The 19,121-nt window shown below is 45.4% G+C and overlaps 1 protein-coding gene across 14 annotated transcripts in view; it reads right to left on the bottom strand.

Annotated features, from left to right (window-relative positions):
• Positions 1–440: 440 nt before the first annotated feature.
• The window catches only part of epb41a (erythrocyte membrane protein band 4.1a), a 76,602-nt gene continuing 57,921 nt past the window's right edge, over positions 441–19,121 (bottom strand). For 11 of the 14 annotated variants that reach the window (XM_063898763.1, XM_063898768.1, XM_063898771.1 and 8 more), the window contains one exon: positions 16,391–18,931. The gene's annotated coding sequence lies outside the window, so the exon portion shown is untranslated. Of the gene's footprint in view, positions 629–15,952; positions 16,124–16,390; positions 18,932–19,121 lie in introns of those variants that run through there. The other 3 variants (XM_063898767.1, XM_063898766.1, XM_063898765.1) reach the window with 3 other exon arrangements.

The following is a 19,121-nucleotide window of genomic DNA, read 5'->3' as shown; positions in this document are numbered from 1 at the left end:
CAACACTTTTTTCCCCCCTTAGAAAATGCTCATAGCTTTAAATGCATTTACAGCACTTATCATGTCAGTAACAGTCTTGCCTTTGCCTTGCAGTTCACAGTTCAAATGGTTCAGTTTCCCAGTGATGTCTATTAAAATGCAAGGTCAAGTATCCACTCAGTGTCCTCGAGCAGCGAGGTGTCTTCCCCTTTGGATTGCAAGAACACTTTGATTTCACCCAAAAGTGACAAAAAAACGCTGCAAAACTCTTCCCCTGCTGAGCCATCGGATCTCTGTGTGTAATAACAGGTCACCATATTCAGCTGACAGCTCCTCCAACAGCACTTTGAATGTCCTGTGTTGTTTGGCTTTGGAGTGGATGCTATTTATGATTTTCATGACAGGGGTCATCACATGATCAAAGCCGGTCACTTTTGCACATAATGCCAGCTGGTGAATGATGCAGTGGTAATGTAGACATGTTGGGAAAGCTGTGTCACCTTTGCAATGCGCAATGCAGCCTGCGTGTTGGCCCGTCATTGCGGGAGCCCCGTCTGTAGTTACCAACAGCTTTTCTAATGGTACCTTCTTCTCCACGAAGAAGCTCTTCACCGCGATGTAAACGTTGATGAGACACCTGAGAACGCATCTGAAGCACATCGCATAATTAAGACTGATCTGATAAAAGACTCCGGAAGAATTAGAGAGGGAGTGAGGTATATTCTGTAGCAATGTTTGTGAAGATGATGAAGAAGTCTCCGGAGACACCAGCTTGTAAATAATAAGGTTATTACAACAGCATAGTATCAAACACCAACACGGGCAAGACGAGGTTCCCAGAGCCAATTTTGGAAGTCCCCCCGAACAGTCTTTGTGCATACACTTTATAGGAGAAAATATGTGTGCGTATCCAAAGTGTGTGTGCTCACCTGAGGTAATCATTAACAATGTGTGCCCCCTAAGGTGACATAGGTCAGTTCATAGGGGCCCCCTGACCTATGCCAGATGTTGTTTTTCCCTCTCCTATCACCCAACATCACTCTTACCCAACCTATGACCTCAGAGAGTATCTACCTTTGTATATCACCAGATTTAATACACCACAGGAGTATCTCCAATATGGATTTATTGAAGTGGAAGGGATACCGAAATGTCTGATATGCCTGCAGTGCAGTGGCGGTGCGTCAATAGTGGGCGCTTGGGCGCCGCCCACCCTGACTTTTTGAGTTAAAAAACGTTATATATACAACATAATTGAAATAAGAAATGTACCGTGTTTATGGGTTAAATGTGTATGGGAGACCACTGTCAAGAACCGCTAAAATGTGTCCGGACATAATATATTGCCATTCGCCTTTTCTGAGAATAGGCAGGTCGGCTACCGTCCGTGGGCGCCGATAACATGGGAGTCTATAGGAGAGCTTATACCTTTCTCAGTCATTTTAGCAAGGATAGCTTTTCATTGGGGGATGAAACTTAGATCTGTGGGCGCAAATCTTTGCGCCCACAGATCTGGGCGCAAATCTTTGCGCCCACAGCCAATGGCATTGTTTCTTAGTTCAATGTGACATTCTTAGATACGCGATTGGACTATTTCGGCGAATCAGCATCGTTATCATTCCCTAACCACAAGCGTAAAGAGCAGCACCGTAGCTAGCTGAAACTTAGATTGAGTGAATATGGCGACATCGATGGCTGAGAACTCCGTGCAAGCTCTACTTAAAACACCGTTTCATCGACCATCAGATGTCGAAAAGAAGAAATTGAAAGACTTGGGACCCGAGCGTCCGGATTTAAACATTCAACAGACGACCACTGATCGCGGGAGAACCTACACTCGGACTTTCTCCTCAAACTTGTATGCTAAGCGGAATTGGTTAGCTGGTTGTACAGTGAGCAATGCCTTTTTTTGTTTCCCTTGTCTGTTATTTCAAAGTCCTGGGACTGAAACACTTTGGACTACAACCGGGATGAAGGATCTAAAGCACTTCACACAAAAATGTAAGAAGCACGAATGTGGCCGCAGCCACCTAACCAACTGTCTTAAGCTAAACCTCTAAAAAAGTGCTATTTAAACCGTGCCGCCCAACTGCGCCCCCCCCCAAAAAAATGTTCACCAGCCGCCACTGCCAAGCACTCAGATTATGTAAAAAAAAGACCGGGCTTTTTTTGAGAGGAAGGGCGAAGACTACTGCCAGCAACGAATGGTTAATGTTACGTCTGTTTCTGCTAAAGCACAGCGGGCCTCCTACCTGGTAGCGCAGAGGATTGCTAAGGTGCGAAAGCCTAGCGGAGGAACTGCTGCTCCCTGCTGCGGTGGATCTGTGTGAGGAGATGGTGGGGAAAGATGCGGCTGCTGTAGGAAGTGTTTTTTTATTCGAGGCCCGGGAGTCGATTAAAAAGAAACGAAGTGAAGCCCCTCATATACGTTTCAAAAGGAGTATTTTTTACAAAAAGTAGGTTTTTACAAAAGTTTCACAGCTGTGGCTCAATAGCCCGGGACACGCATCCTCAGGCTGCTGACTGAGTGGAGCTCATCAGTAGTTACTGTCTGGCGGTCCGGAACAAAAGAGAGCGATTTCACAATACAAACATGTTTTATAGAACCATCCCTTTCCGGCCATACAATAAACAACTTCAAAATAAGACGCTCTCCGCTCTCGTGCTCTCGTGCTCTCATTGGTTGGTAGTGGGGGGCTGGATCCTGTTGGCCGCTTGTCACATGGGGTTCTCCAGACTCTTCTATAGGCTGACGTCGTCGGGGGTGGGTCCTCTTATGACGTCACCGTCGCCATCTTGTTAGTGATGTCCTGGAGCTCTCATCTACGATATTCTATTATGCAATCCTTCTGAGGTTTATCAGTTATTAAACAGGCAATAGTATCTGTGGCAGCCGGGTGTGGTTAGAGCGCCGGCTGCTGGGGTGAGGGGAGTGGCTCGGCCGGAGACCAGACAGCTGATCGGAATCAGGTAATCAGTCAGTTAATATAAAGCATGTTGGTAACCTGGTTCTGGTCTGTCTTGCAGTAGGCTGGGTCCTGGGAAGCCGACACACCCCGTCCTGGCCTTGCCCGTCCTGGAAGTGCCGCGGAGCTGTCTTTTGTTTGCACGTTTCTGACGAAATAAACGCTATTATTTTGGCCCAACCCCGAACCCTTCCGTCTCTTGCCTTCTACCTGAGCGATCCTGCTCACAGTGGCGCCTGAACAGGGACTTCAACCCTGGACCCTCAGATGACAGAAGGAGAAAGCCCGCTGGGCCAGGCCCTCCAGCGTCTCGCCCTCATGCAGGAGAGCACCACTGCCCTGCAACGTCAGCAGAGCGAGGCTCTCCTCGAAATCGCCTCCAGCCAGCGGGAGGACCGTGCTCTCCTGCGGGAGCTGCTGCAGCGTCCGGCCGCCCGGGAGGCCGAGCCGGTGACCAACCCCGCCCGGCCGCCGCAGATTGCCCTCCAGAAGATGTCAGCCGACGACGACCCAGAGGCATATCTGGACATATTTGAGGGCACTGCGGCGGCGTGCGGGTGGCCGGAGGAGGAGTGGGCTGTGCGGCTTCTTCCCCTGCTGGCCGGGGGAGCGCAGCTAGCCGCCCACAGCCTGCCAGCGTCCGATCGACATGAGTACAAGCAGCATATGCAGCAGTTGGGGGCAGTGCTCGAGTCCCTGAGGCAGACGGGGCTCACGGCCAACCCGAAGAAGTGTGCGGTTGGGCGGAGGGAGGTACGGTATCTGGGGTACCACTTGGGCGGCGGGCAGGTGCGGCCACAGATAGAGAAAACTGCCGCCATTTCTGCCTGTCCGGTGCCCAAGACGAAAAAAGAGGTCAGGAGGTTCATGGGGCTGGCCGGTTACTACAGGCGGTTCATCCCCGCCTTTTCGGAGCTGACCAGTCCTCTGACCGACCTGACCCGAAAGGGTGCTTCAGATCCGTTCCAGTGGACGGAGCAAGGTCAGCTGGCGTTTGAGAGGGTTAAGAAAGCCCTCTGTGGAAAGACGCTTCTGTTCACCCCTAACTTCTCTCTACCTTTTGTTTTGCAGACCGACGCCTCGAACAGTGGGGTGGGGGCCGTTTTGTCCCAGCAGGTAGAGGGGGTCGACCGCCCCGTACTGTGCATTAGCCGTAAGCTGGCTCAGAGGGAGGTGAACTACAGTACGGTGGAAAAGGAGTGCCTCGCCATACGGTGGGCGGTCGGCGCCCTGCGTTACTACCTCCTGGGGCGCCCTTTCACCCTCTATTCGGACCATGCCCCGCTCCAGTGGCTCCACCGCATGAAGGATGCCAACGCCCGGATCACTCGTTGGTATCTGGCGTTACAGCAGTTTAACTTCAAGGTGATCCACAGGCCGGGTAACCGTATGGTCGTGGCTGATTTCCTCTCCCGCTCGGCGGGGGTGGGGGGGAGTCAGCTTTCGGCCGGCGGGATCCCGGCCTGAGTCGGGCGGTGGGGGTATGTGGCAGCCGGGTGTGGTTAGAGCGCCGGCTGCTGGGGTGAGGGGAGTGGCTCGGCCGGAGACCAGACAGCTGATCGGAATCAGGTAATCAGTCAGTTAATATAAAGCATGTTGGTAACCTGGTTCTGGTCTGTCTTGCAGTAGGCTGGGTCCTGGGAAGCCGACACACCCCGTCCTGGCCTTGCCCGTCCTGGAAGTGCAGCGGAGCTGTCTGTTGTTTGCACGTTTCTGACGAAATGAACGCTATTATTTTTGCCCAACCCCGAACCCTTCCGTCTCTTGCCTTCTACCTGAGCGACCCTGCTCACAGTATCATTGAAGCATCAATGAATGAGAGGTAGAGGCGGTGTGTTTAGTATGTAACTCCACACGTCCTTCTCTCTCCACTCATATATACAATACAATATTAGCTTTATGCTATCTGAGGCTAAAAACAACATCCGGTAATACTACCGGAATTGGACAAATAGGATCCGTCCAGAAACAGTGAATTATCTTTTAATGTTCCGCTCCAATATATTGATTATTTCTAATACTGCCAAATTGAGAAGTGTACCTCTGTCAAAGACACCATCAGACGACGAATTGAGGACATGTCTGCTGATATCAAATCACAACTGCTGGAAAGACTGAGAGGGTCTAAATTTGCGGTTCAATTGGATGAGTCCACTGATGTATCCGGCTCTGCGCAGCTCATCGCGCTGGTTCGCTACACATGGGAGGGAAGGATTCAGGCAGATTTTTAATTTTGTCAAGAGTTGACGAGGTGAGCAACAGGTGAGGAGATTTTCAATGTTATAGATATGTTCATGGAGACTTGCAATGTCAGTTGGGAGAATTGCATTGCAATTTTCGCGGATGGGGCAGCTGCCATGACCGGCGAAAGAGTGGGGTGGTTGCTCGTGCCAAGGAGCGCAATCCAATGATGATAGCTACCCACTGCATGCTGCACAGGCAGGCTCTGGCGTCAAAATCATTGAGTCCTGAGCTACACTCCGTTCTCAGCAGGTGGTATCTGTGGTCAACCACATCAATTGTAAGCCACTGCAGTCCCGTTTATTCGGCCAGCTCTGCAGGGAGATGGGCGCAGGACAGGACACACTGCTGTTCCATTCAGAGGTGCATTGGCTCGGCCCCGGCCGTGGCGCAACTGGCTGGGGCACCTGCACCGCACGCCGGCAACCTGGGTTCGATTCCCGGCCCGTGGTCCTTTCCGGATCCCACCCCGACTCTCTCTCCCACTTTCCTGTCTCTCTCCACTGTCCTATCCGATTAAAGGCAAAAAGCCCCCCCCCCCAAAAAAAGAGGTCCATTGGCTCTCCTGTGGAAAAGTGCTACAGCGGGTGTACGAAGTGCGCTCAGAGCTGTGTGAGTTCATCCACAATGACAAGCCAACCACTGCAGCACTCTTCTCGGACCCCGAATGGATCGCACAGCTCGCTTACCTCGCAGATGTGTTCAACTTATTGAACGAACTCAGTTTGTCCGTTCAAGGCAGATATGCCTCTATCCTGGAGGTAAGCGACAAAATCAAGGCATTCCATGCCAAAACAGCGATCTGGAGAAGGCGGGTGCAAAATGGCATTACAGACATGTTCCTCCAACTCACAGAGTTTTTGGACCCAAACCAAATACCAGCTGAGATTGTGAAAAATACAATCGGTTCGCATCTCGTCTCTCTTGGTGACTATTTCAATGACTATTTCACTGACGTTGACGCCGATGCCTGGGACTGGGTGCGCGACCCCTTCGTTGCCCATACATCAGTGCGGGGTCTCAGTGGAAAAGCAGAGCAGGAGCTGCTGGACCTGGCATGCGACGGGACGCTGAGAATCCGGTTCGGCCAATGGGGGCATGTGGACTTTTGGCCTTCGGTTGAACAGGAGTATCCGGAAATCGCTGCTGTTGCCATGCGGGTGTTGCTCCCCTTTCCAACCAAATACCTGTGCGAGTCATCATTCTCAGCGCTGACCTCCATGAAGACCAAGTACAGGGCTCGGATGGAAGTGGAGAACGACCTACGTGTATGCCTCTCATCTACTTCTCCAAGGATGGAGAAGTTGTGCAGCGAGAGACGGGCCCATATCTCACATTAATGGTAAGAGCTCTCTCTCTCTCTCTCTCTCTCTCTCTGTGTGTGTGTGTGTGAAAAAAAAAACATTTCCTACATGTATACACCACCTTGCCTAACGTCTTTGGATTTAATCAAGAAACATTAACCCTGTATAATGTTAACCAAAACTGTAACATTATGTGATATTACTAAAACGTATTATTGGGAATCGCGAGAAGTTTCAGAGCGACAGAGACACAGAGCATCCCCATAACCATGGTAACTCACTCTCACTCCTGCCTGGTGCGCATGGCGCGAGAGGAGAGAGAGAGACGCAGAATTGACACTGACTGAGATTACTTTGAGCAACATGCATGGGAATAAATTACAATATAATACATTTGTGTATATTTCTCGCTATTCAGATGGTCTGCTGCCTGGTGCTGCTGTTGCGCAATGTGCAGTAGTGTCCTCTTTTCGCGCCATGACATTATCAGTTATGAATTACTTTTTCACTGCTTGAGAAAATGGACTTGTGGCTCATTATTATGTAAGAAACTGCCAATCAGTGTCGGAACGCTGTTCTGGATCGTTCCGGCCCACTTTAACCCCTGTGTGTGTGTGTGTGGCTATGTGTGTGAGCAACAGAAATGTCAGATATGTTGCATTTATTGATTTAGTTTGATATGTGTGTCTTCACTTGCAGAGAGAAGCAATCAGCTTCATGGATCACTCCACTCTTGCAGCACTCCAATAGTGTCCACAGCTGGCTGCCATTACAAGTAGTGGTTTGGGATTGTAGCAATGCAGTTGCAGTTGTTTTGCAATTTACTTGATATATGTTGGAATGCAGGTATGTGTTCAATTGTTTATAGCCTGCATTTATTTTGTGATTAGACTTTTATAAATCATTTAATTTTAACTAAGAGTGAAACACTTGATATGTTATCTTTATTTGTGTGTGTGTGTGTGTGTGTGTGTGTGTGTGTGTGTGTGTGTGTGTGTGTGTGTGTGTGTGTGTGTGTACGTTCTGAAATGGACTTCAAATGATCACTTTTCCCTTGATTTCCCTTTGATATTGTGTTTAGGTACAGTGTTACTTGCAGCTAATTGATTGATTGTTTTATGGGTATTCTGTGTTGAGATGGTGCAAACATTTTTAATACATATCTTATATCTTTCTAATACATTTCTCTTGTGTTGTTCTTTCACATAACTAAGACTATAGAAGTGTAAAAAATAGGCGACGTCAGATTATTCCAAGAGACATACATGTCAAGTCAAGTCAGTTTTTATTTATATAGCCCAAAATCACAAATCAAAATGAAGGGGTCCTTGGTGTACTCTCTATCTTGTAAGGGGTCCTTGGTGTACCCTCTATCTTGTAAGGGGTCCTTGGCTGAAAAACAATTGAGAACCTCTAGTGTAGGGAGTGAGATCCTCTGGGCAGAGTTCACGATGCGCTGCAGGCTGTTGTGGTTGGAGGCGGTGCAGCTTCCAAACCACAGCATGATGCAGCTGCTGAGGATGCTCTCAGTGGCGCCTCAGTAGAATGAGAGCATGACGGGGGGGGGGGCTCCTGCTCGCTTGAGCTTCCTGATGAAGTAGTGGCGTTGCTGGGCCTTCTTTGCCAGTGCAGTGGTGTTGTTGTTCCAGGTGAGGTCATCTGTGATGGTCACACCCAGGACTTTGGCGCTGCTCACCTGCTCCACAGCAGCACCATTGATGGTCAGAGGGAGGGGGGGTTGATAGTGGGTTCTCCTGAAGTCTTCTCCTCCTTCAGTCATTGTGGGTTGAGAGAAAATAGCTTGTAGAAATCTACACAAATTAGCTCGCTCAAGTTCTAGTTCAGTTTGCTAGCTCTGCCCATAGACTGTATGGCTCTGCCTAGCTCTGCCTCTCAATAGTGCGTATCCAATCAGAAGACGTGCACGTGCTAACGTTAGCGTACGCCTGCTAGCTGGCCCGTTGTCGCCAACTGGAAATCTGATTAACGCCACAGTTTGGTTTGCGTTCACTTTAAGCTTACAGCCGCCCGCACTGTTGATTCTGAAGGCCTAAGGGCAGATTTCTTTGACCCTAGCAACACATTATGGCTGAAATATGATTGGATAAAAGCTCTAACATAAAGGCCAGCCCTCCAAATCTCGTTCTGAGGCTGGAAGCAGCGCAACCAAAAGGAAAGCTGTGAAATTAAGAGAATAGACTATGGGGAATAATTTAATACGTATTTGTGGAAAAAATATATCAAAATTTAATTTATATTCTGATGATGTTTAGGCCAGCAGAGAAGGCCTTGCTGGCCCTGACGGCTCACCACTGTATAAACCAAAGAACTTGACTGTGTGTGTGATTCAAAACTGGGGTATTTAAATTACCTGTGAAGTATCTACTTTGTGACACCTGCGTGTCAGCCCATCATTGCGGGATCCCTGTCTGTAGTTACCGACACCAGCTTTTCCAATGGTACCGAAGAAGCTCTTCAACGCGGTGTAAACGTCAACTCCCTTCAAACACCATTCGGATAAACATCATCTACTGCGATGTTCTGCTTCTGTCCACGGACTCGTCTCACTGGATGCTAAATCACCGGCACTTAGCCAGATAGAATCAGAGGATGAACCCCTCTTTATTAGTCACATACATGCATACAGCAGAGCACACACAGTGAAATGTGTCCTCTGCATTTAACCCATCCTAGTACTAGGAGCAGTGGGCAGCTATTGTGCAGCGCCCGGGGAGCAATGGGGAGGGGGGATTGGAGTTGTCCGGTGCTCAAGGGCACCACAGCAGGGCCAAGTAGCAGTCCACTTTCCATATTTTTTCAAGTCTGTTCGGGGACTTGAACCGGCGACCCTACGATTCTCAGTCCAAGCCCCTACTGACTAAGCCAATGCTGGACGTCCAGCTGCTCTATCAAGTTCCCTGACATAGCCGACACTCTTCTAATGATCTTACTTGCCCCCAGTTGGACATCGGAGAAAGTGGAGATGACATCGGAACCATTCTTCTTGTCACTGAACACAGTGTTTGCAATAACCATCATTGCACCTTTCAAGACCTCTCCGTCTGAAAAGGCTTTCTTGTTCTTCACTAAAAAATGTGCAGCTCTAAATGAAGCTTCCATTGATTTTTGTGACTTTTTCACGGGCCTCGTGAAAAAAGACTACTGCTTCCCCAAAGCTGCCATTAACTCACAAGCTTTTTCTGCCTGTAGTGCGCTGCTAGGTAGGTAGTTAGCATTGTAGCTTTTGTGAGATGTACCAAAGTGTCTCTCCACATGTCGCTTTGCCATCGCCACAGTAGCCCCGCAAATGACACATACACACTTTTCTTTTACTGTTGTAAAAAATAATTCTTCCTCCCATTGTGAAATTGTGAAAATAGTCATTTTTCTTTCGCTTTTCTGCCCTGTTTAGGGTAAAAACCCGCACCTAGCACCCCATCCTAGCTGCTCACCCTAGCTTGATTCAGCTTTAGGTGGAATGGAGATTTGGTGTATGAAGTTGAACTCTGACACTCTCTGGGGTCAGAGTTCAATCTCACGCACCAAATCTCCATTTTTCTTACATATATACATAAAACGTGTGTTTTTAAAATATTGTATTCAATATTGTCATTTTAAAATAAAAATGTAGAGTCGGCTCATCCCCTTCTTGTACACGGCGTCAGTGTTGGCCCTCCAGTTCAGTCCATTGTCAAGGTGCACTCCAAAGTACTCCAAAGTAATCCTCCACCACAGTCACATCCTCTCCCAGAATGCACAGGGGCAGTGGAGACGTCCTCTTCCTCCTGAAATCAATGACCATCTCTCTGGTCTTGGCCACATTCAGAAGCAGATGGTTTCTTCCAGTCCACTCCACAAAATCATCCACTCCTCCTCCCGTCCATCCCACACCGTACCACTGCAGAGTCATCCGAAAATCCAGGAGATGGTGGACGTGTCTACCCTCATAGCCTGCAGCTTGTCACTCAGTAGGGAAGGAAATCAGTGGGGGGGATGTTGAAGCCCGGATGAGAGGTAGAGGTGAGATGTGAAGTGGAGGAGACAGCAGCAGGGGGTAGGGAGCTGAACCTATTGAGGAAGGTATTCAGCTCGTAAGCCCTCTCCAGGGAGCCGGTCGTCATCCTGTCTCTCCCCTTGAACCCCGTGATGGCCTTCATTCCAGTGATCACATCCTTGCTATTGTTTTGTTCGAGCTTGGCCTCTAGCTACTTCCTGTAGGAATCCTTGCTCTTCCTCAGCTTGTCCCTCAGGTTGTGCTGAATGCTCCTCAGCAGTGGTTTGTCCCCAGACTTGAAAGCTTCCTTCTTCTTGTTTAAAAATGCTTTCAGGTCACTTCAGGGTTTATTGTTTGGGAAGCAGTGAGCAGTTTTAGCTGGTAATGTTGTTTGCTCACAGAAGTTGATGTAATCGGCGATGCAGTTGGTCATGTTGTTGATGTCCTCTCCACATAAAGCACATCCCAGTCTGTGGTCTTGAAGCAGTCCTGTAGAGCCTCATTGGCCCCAGGGGTCCACTTTCTAACTGTCCTAGTGGATACAGGCTGCCTCTGAACAAGAGGGACATATTTTGGAGCAAGTAAGACAAGGTTGTGGTCTGATCTGCCCAGGGGGGAGGGCAGTTGCACATTATGCATTCTTTGTATTAGCATATAAAAGATATTAAACTACCCAACAGGAAGTTGGGTAGTTTAAAAACCTCCTGTAGGAGGCTTTAGTAACTTCCTGTTGGAGGGTTTAATAACTTCCTGCTTGAGGGTTTGATTACTTCCTGTTGGGTAGTTTAATAACTTCCTGTTGAGAGGTTTAATAACTTCCTGTTGGTGGGTAAATAACTTCCTGTTCGGGGTTTAGTAACTTCCTGTTGGAGGCTTTATTAACTTCCTGTTGGAGGGTGAAATAACTTCCTGTTGGAGGGTCTAATAACTTCTTGTTGGAGGGTGCAATAACTTCCTGCGTGAGGGTTTGATTATTTCCTGTTGGTGGCATTGATAACTTCCTGTTGAGAGATTTAATAACTTCCTGTTGAGGGATTTAATAACTTCCTGTTGGGTGGTTTATGACTTTCTGTAGTAGGCTTTAGTAACTTCCTGTTGGACCGTTTAATATCTTCCTGCTTGAGGGTTTGACTACTTCCTGTTGGAACACACACACACACACACACACACACACACACACACACACACACACACACACACACACACACACACACACACACACACACACACACACACACACTCTAATATTCGTTGGAGCGCCTTTAGCTTTGATTACGGCAAGCATTCGCTGTGGCATCGTCTCCACAAGCTTCTGCAACGTCACAACATTTATTTTTGTCTTGCATTCATTTTTCACCAAGATCTTGTATTGATGACGGGAGATTCGGACCACTACGCAAAGTCTTCTCCAGCACATCCCAAAGATTCTCAATCAGGTTCAGGTCTGGACTCTGTGGGGGCCGATCCATGTGGGAAAATGATGTCTCATGCTCCCTGAACCACTCTTTCACAATTTGAGCCCGATGGATCCTGGCATTGTCCTCTTGGAACATGCCCGTGCCACCAGGGAAGAAAAGATCCATTGATGGAATAACCTGGTCCTTCAGTGTATTCAGGTAGTCAGCTGACCTCATTCTTTGGGCACATTGCTGAACCTACAGGCTTGTAGAGTAGGCACTAGGCATGATGGGTGCATCACTTCAGCCGACTCTCTTCTTACCCTGATGCGCCCATCACTCTGGAACATGGTGAATCTGGACTCATCAGACCACATGGCTTTCTTCCATTGCTCCAGAGTCCAATCTTTTTGCTCCCTAGCAAATTGAAGCCGTTTTTCCAATTAGCCTCACTGACAAGTGGTTTTCTTACGGCTACACAGCTGTTTAGTCCCAATCCCTTGAGTTCCCTTCGCATTGTGTGTGGAAAGGCTCTTACTTTCACTATTAAACATAGCCGTGAGTTCTACTGTTGTTTCTCTACTATTTGATTTCACCAAACGTTTAAGTGATCGTCGATCACGATCATTCAAGATTTTTTTCCGACCACATTCCTTCCTGTAAGATGATGTTTCCCCACTGTCCTTCCAGCTTTTAATAATGCGTTGGACAGTTCTTAACCCGGTTTTAGTAGTTTCAGCAATCTCCTATGATGTTTTCTCTGCTTGATGCATGACAATAATTTGACCCTTCTGAAACAGATTAACATCTTTTCCACGACCACAGGATATGTCTTTCAACATGACTGTTTAACAAATGAGAAGCTACTCACTGCATCAGTTAGGGTTCAATAACTTGTTGCCTGCTGAAACATAATCACCCATGCAGTAATTATCCAATGGGAGTCCCTTACCTATTTGCTTAGTTAAATCCAGGTGGTGACCTTTTCATTGGCCGGGCAGTGTATATATATATATTAAATAAGTCCTCTTGCTTTAAGATAGTTCTCTTAATATCAACTCTTTACCTGGATAAAAGAGGGCAAGACCAGAGACAGGTCTTGTGATCATGGTGGAACTAATGTATACCGACATCAGGAACAAGATTGTAGACCAGCACAAGACTGGAATAGAAGACAAGACCACCAGCAAGCAGCTTGGTGAGAGAGAGACAACTGGTTTGATTATAAGAAGATGGAAGAAGCACAAAATGACCATCAATCGCCCTCAATCTGGGGCTCCACAATCTAAGATCTGGCTTCTTGGGGCATCAATGATCATGAGAAAGGTGAGGGGTCAGCCAAGAACTACACAGGAGGGACTTGTTAATGATCTGAAGGCAGCTGGGACCACAGTCACCAAGAAAACTATTGGTAACACACCACGCTGTATTGGATTAAAATCCTGCAGCGCCCGCAAGGTCCCCTGCTCAAGAAGGAGCATGTACACGCCGTCTGAAGTCTGAGAATGAACCTCTGAATGATTCAGAGAAGGCTTATGAGAAGCTGATGTGGTCAGACGAGACCAAAATTAAGATCTTAGGCATCAACTCGACATGTCGTGTTTGGAGGAAGACAAATGCTGACTATGACCAGAAGAACACCATCCCCAGCATCAAGCATCGCGGTGGAAACAGTATGCTTTGGGGGTGTTTCTCTGTTAAGGGGACAGGGCGATTCACCGCATCGAGGGAATGATGGAGGGGGCCATGTATTGTAAAATCTTGGGTGATAACCTCCTTCCCTCAGCCAGGACACTGAAAATGGGACATGGATAGGTCTTCCAGCACGACAATGACCCAAAACATACAGCCAATGCAACTAAGGAGTAGCTAAAGAAGAAGCCCATTAATGTGATGGAGGGGCCTAACCAGTCTCCGGACCTCCATCCAATACAAAATCTGTGGAGCGGGCTGAAGCTTTGAGGTGCCAAGCATCAGCCTCCCAACCTTAAGGATTTTGAGGAAATCTGCAGAGAGGAGAAGACCGAAATCCCTCCTGAGATGTGAGCAAACTTGGTGATCAACTACAAGAAAGATCTGACCTCTATGCTGTCCAACAAGGCTTTCTCTACCAAGTATGAAGGCATGTTTTACAAGGGGATCAAATACTTATTTCCCACCATTAAATGCAAATCAATGTATGGTATAAATGTATGGTATAATTTACAAGTCCTTCCTGAGTCTTGAGTCTTTATGGAGGAACTTAATCCTTCGTTTGTCATTAGACCATATGTATTCAACGTGTGATAACTATTTGAAAACATTTTTTAGACTGAATTTATTTTGCCCTTTGTACGAGCAGTGTCGGGGTGGTGCAGCTGAGGAGCCGAATGCACCCAAGGTCTGTACTGCTCTTTGGGCACTCAGCCCTCCAGCAGCGTCTGTGTCCAGCCTGATGTAGTCCTGCAAATTCCAAAGGAACACTACTGAGTCCATCATTGAGGTTGCCAAGGATTTGAGAGAAATTAAATAAGCTGCACACTGAAACAGTTGGTTAATAATAGTGTCATTTGGTAAGAGTTGCATCAAATTCTGGCTGGCGCATGGCTACTTGGCTCAAATGTTTGTGGAAGGGGGTCAGGCTCGACCAGCATCCTCCACATTCTTCAGCTGTCCCAACAGCACACACCCTTACAATTTGAAAAAGCTTTATAGGCTCGCAGGAGAGCTTTCCTCCAGTGGCGTCAAGGCAGTGCCATTCAGCAGCCCAGTGGTGCACTCTACAACAGCATAAGCCTGGTTCTGGCGAGCATTGTAATTTCTCTCCTTCCTATACAGCCAATGACTTCATATAGAGTCACTGTCATCATTAACATTCAAACCTCACAAAGCACAACTCTGCACATGAATACTATAAATGCTCCTTCTCTTTTTACCATTTTCATTAAATCTCTAGCTGCAGCCATCCGTCAGAACTTCTACTTAAAAGGAATCGCAACACCCAGCGCACATCACAAAATCAGCCTTTATGCAGATGATATACTGCTGTTCCTGCAAAGCCATCACTCATCACTACAGGATACAATTAAAGTGATTGATTTATATTGCAATACGTTTGAAGGCTCTATTAACTGGGACAAAACTTTTGTCCTTACATCACATAACGGGAGGGATGTGGCAGCCCAATAAACTCCAATCATGTATTCAATCCAAACCACCACTTAATTATATATTCAGAATGAAAACTCCAAAGTTTATAGACTAACATTTAAATACTATCCCTATGTCTCCTGTTAGTGTTAACTTCCCGTCTGTCTTATTCTGCTGTTCCCTTTAGTGTTTACCTCCCGGGCTATTCTGGTGATTTCTGACATCCAGCGCTCTGTCTTTTAACCTCTTTCCTTCTCTTTCACTCTTTTCCTTTTCTTTACTGGGGAAAGTTTAGCCATCACAAATCCAAAGTTTAGTGCTATCCTCAAAATTAATATTCAACGAGTACTCCTTTGTGTTTTCTGATGGATGAAAACTGATATTTAATGGCCACAGCTAATGTTACATTGGCATGACTTTATTCTGAGGATTGATATGACAGCACATAGTCCCTTCATCAGAGCCCTGTCTTTAGCAACGGTCCGGTTGTGAAAAATAGCAGACCTCTGGAATGTCCAAATTGACCATAAAGAATTGAGTATTCAACTTGGCCGTGTAATAATCAGCAATAGCCAGTGCTCATGTGTCATCACTCCCTAATTGCTCCCTAACCTCCCTTTTTTAACCACCACAAAATGACAGACCTGGGCTTTGATTGAGACATCCGTTGTTTTCTCTATTTCGACTGCACCACATAGGGTAGCATTAATCTCCTCCATGATATCGTTCCTGAATACATCACTAACTGGTTCAATTCATTTCTTCTGTATTTTGTTTGATAATCCAGAAACAGTGTGGATGTGTCCTAGCTAATAATCTAATCTCCATCAGTGAAAGAAGGCAGTAGCACCACATGATTAGGAGCTTGCATTTTTATTGTTACCATGAAATGCTAACTCCTGTTGTGCTAGGCAGCATGACACATTAATAATGTGTTTAAATCTCATGATTTCCTTTCCCTTAATATTGTGGATGCAGTCTATTCAAAGCCAGATATCCTTGAAGTTTCAAAAGTTTTCAAAGCAATTTGGCTCTGAATGTGAGTTGTCGAAGTTTGTTGAGGCTCCTTGGTAGAATAGAAGTGACACAATTCCACGTTAGTCCAAATGTTGTCTGTAGTGGAAGACAGCAGGAAGGGAAAGCAGGTTAATTTTGATATTTTTGTCTTCCTCTCTTGTGTCTGCTCACTTGGACACAACATTTGTCATTTTAAAATATTCTGGAAATATCAGTGTAAAGTAGTAAGTAAAGTATTTCAACTATCGCAAATGTTCATATTTTGTATGTTTCTTATCAACATAATCATGATCTGTCAAACATTCTACACATGTAAACAATCACATCATAATCAGGACTGAAAACAAAGGCTGAACACAGAGATTGAAATACAATGTCTACTTGAGTTTATTCTGTGCACGGTGCTCTTTAATACGTCTTCCTGTGAAGGTAGGGTGAGGGTCCACAGTTAAGAAAGGACATAGAAATGTTGGCTTGTTTGTTTCCAAAGAGAAAAGGGAGTGCCATGATCGATAGGACAGCACAGTGAAACAACTACAACATGTTGGCTGTACAGAAGTCTTAAAAAGCATCATGTTTAAAAATTGACAAAATATAAAATACATGTGTCATATTAAATATCTGTCAGAACTGAATAGGCAGTGTGTAGTATGGAGGAGGTTAACTATAGAAACTCATATCAACACAGTTATGTCAATATGCCAAGATATACACTAACAAGGTTACAGTAATATTTGATAGATAGCCGGCTACATTAGTTGTGAAAACATATACAGTCCTGTCATAATGTTTTCAACATTGAGCTACACATCTCTATTGGACACTGATTCTCATAGTGAGTTGAATAGAAGAAAAAAAAGTAAGGTTCAAAAGAAAAGTCTGTTTCAAGATTTTTAACAACCTCTCAGTAAGAAAAGGAATGTCCTCTGCCTTCCACATAGACAAGATTTTTATTATGCAGATGATGCATTATTTTACATCTCACATGCTTATCTCTGATCTCAATACATCTGACTCAAAAGTATCTTGTGAAAGAAGATCTCCCTTACTGGAAAATCTTACGGCACCACAACATGTTTTTGCATTGACACTGCAAAATGTAATATTTTCCATTTTCCCCAAAATCTTTTTATACTATCATCGATGGCTGTTCTGATGACTGTATGAACTTCCTGAGTTATATTTACTTTGATATCATACAGCACTGTGAGTTAGTTGACAGCAGTTAACTTGTGACATCTACACTGACAATGTTTTGGAGTAAAAAGCATTATAGTCAGACATTTTTAGAGCCACAAATGCAACAAAATAAAAAAAGCCTTCTCTACGGCTTCTCTGACCATAGTGGCTGATGCATATCACTGGCTCATAGTTCAAATGTTTAAGTCATATTTTGAAGCTGTTGAACATTCCTAACACTGACTATGAATGGGTTCAACACACTCTTTAAATAGAGCTATATCATTTGTGCATATCTTGATTGTTTTCATAACTGATAGAAATGATGAGCAACATCATTTAAGTAAGCTGCAACTTGACTGGAATGATCCGTTCAGGCTTTGTTCAGACACCTCAAACTCACTGTATGTAACTGGAGTAATTAATGAGTGGAATTAAGCACATCAACCTGATAACCTCCATAATGCGTTGATGTGATAGATGCAATAACTGGAGTATTACCTTAATGAGGTTGTAATTAAATAATAAGCGTTTAAATAGATGATTGGAAAAAGCAAGACGATGCAAATGAAATGATCAAAAAAGGAAATCTCATCCTGAAGGCTCGTCTCTTCACTTTTCTACAGCTTTTAATCAATCAAGCGCAGAGTAAACTGGAATTACCCTCTGCCATGTTTGAGTTCACTTGACTTCCCTCTCTCTGGATGACTACACACTGCCCATTTGGTAGAAAAGTAGAAATGTGAATCATATGCAGAAATATGCAGATTTCATGCTCAGTAGAAATGACAAAAAATGACTGTTGTCAATACAAAACCATGACGTTACATACAACTGCGTTGAGTAGATCTAAAACATAAACACAAAAAGAGAAGCGAGGCGGGAATAAATAAAGTAAAGGTCATTTCAGTACTCTGCTGTCTCCTCGGTCCTGATATAGACCCGTTCTAGTGACACAAGCACTACCACCACGACAAGAACAACTAAAACAATCCAAATTTATGAAGACCACCCAACAAATGATCTACTTTAAATAAAGTGAAGGAGGAATTGCCCCCGTTGTTTGATAAAATGTGTCTTTTTTTTTTTTACAGAAATTGAGAAAATATTTTTTCACATTAAGAGGGAAAATAAAATATTTACTGTACAGGAAATGACACCAAACTCAGGCTTAATTTACGAGGAACCCTTGAGTCCCGACGAGTGCATTCTGAGAAAAATCACCCACAATCCCTTTGTCGATGCTGTTTGGAACACTATGTTAAAAAACCCTTGACCACCAAGTTATTGATCACCAATTCTGATGGTAAGAAAAACTGTAGAAAAATAAAGTACCCGTCATCTCAAGATTAAAAGACCAAATGCCCTTGAACATTATCCTCCAGCCAAATTGGAGAGGAATGAATCCACAAATGTTGTACTTAATTTAATTTTTGTCTTTTATAAAAGTAATTTTCTTTTTCACGAGTCCAAGGTTGATTTTTAGTGGAACAAGATGGGATTGTGGGGAATACTGGGAGGTTTTTGGGAATATTCTGATGACTCGGTCTCCTTCAAGCCACACTCACGGAGATAAAGTTCATAGTTCAGGAAGCCGGTTTCCTCTGATGGGGTCTTGTGTTTTAGGTCGAAAGGCAGTGCAGTTCAGTGTGATGGCCAGGGGTGCAGCGCTAAAATGGTGTAATGGAGACACAAGTAAGGAGGGAGAAGGGGCAGCTGAGAGGACTGAGGTGTGGTTAAAGGAATGGTAGATAAAGAGAAATAGACATGGACATAGGAAAGAAGAGAAAGACATTATCAGTGGGTTTCACAGATCTCACCAGCAGAACAACACGTACAGAAAGATAGAAACAAGTCAGGTCATAATAAAATATGAAATATCTAGAAGAAATCGAGCTAGGTTTGTTGTTGAAAT

The sequence above is a fragment of the Eleginops maclovinus genome, chromosome 13, assembly GCF_036324505.1.
Source record: "Eleginops maclovinus isolate JMC-PN-2008 ecotype Puerto Natales chromosome 13, JC_Emac_rtc_rv5, whole genome shotgun sequence".
NCBI classification, from domain to species: Eukaryota; Metazoa; Chordata; class Actinopteri; order Perciformes; family Eleginopidae; genus Eleginops; species Eleginops maclovinus.
This window is presented reverse-complemented; position numbering and strand designations above follow the sequence as displayed.